Below are 310 nucleotides of genomic sequence, written 5' to 3'. Positions count from 1 at the left end.
AACTGTCTCTCTTCGCAGATGACAAGATACTCTATATGGAAAACCCAAAAGACTCCACCCCCAAACTACTAGAAGTTATAGAGCAATTCAGTAATGTGAAGGGATACAAAATCAATGCTAAGAAATCAGTTGCATTTCTATACACAAACAATAAGACTGAAGGAAGAGAAATCAGGGAATTGATTCCATCTACAATAACACAAAAATCATATGATGTCTCGGAATTAACTTAACCAGTTAGGTAAAGGATCTATATTCTAGAAACTACAAATCACTCTTGAAAGACATTGAAGAAGACACAAAAAGGTGG

The sequence above is a fragment of the Ailuropoda melanoleuca genome, chromosome 6, assembly GCF_002007445.2.
Source record: "Ailuropoda melanoleuca isolate Jingjing chromosome 6, ASM200744v2, whole genome shotgun sequence".
Lineage (NCBI taxonomy): Eukaryota > Metazoa > Chordata > Mammalia > Carnivora > Ursidae > Ailuropoda > Ailuropoda melanoleuca.
This window is presented reverse-complemented; position numbering follows the sequence as displayed.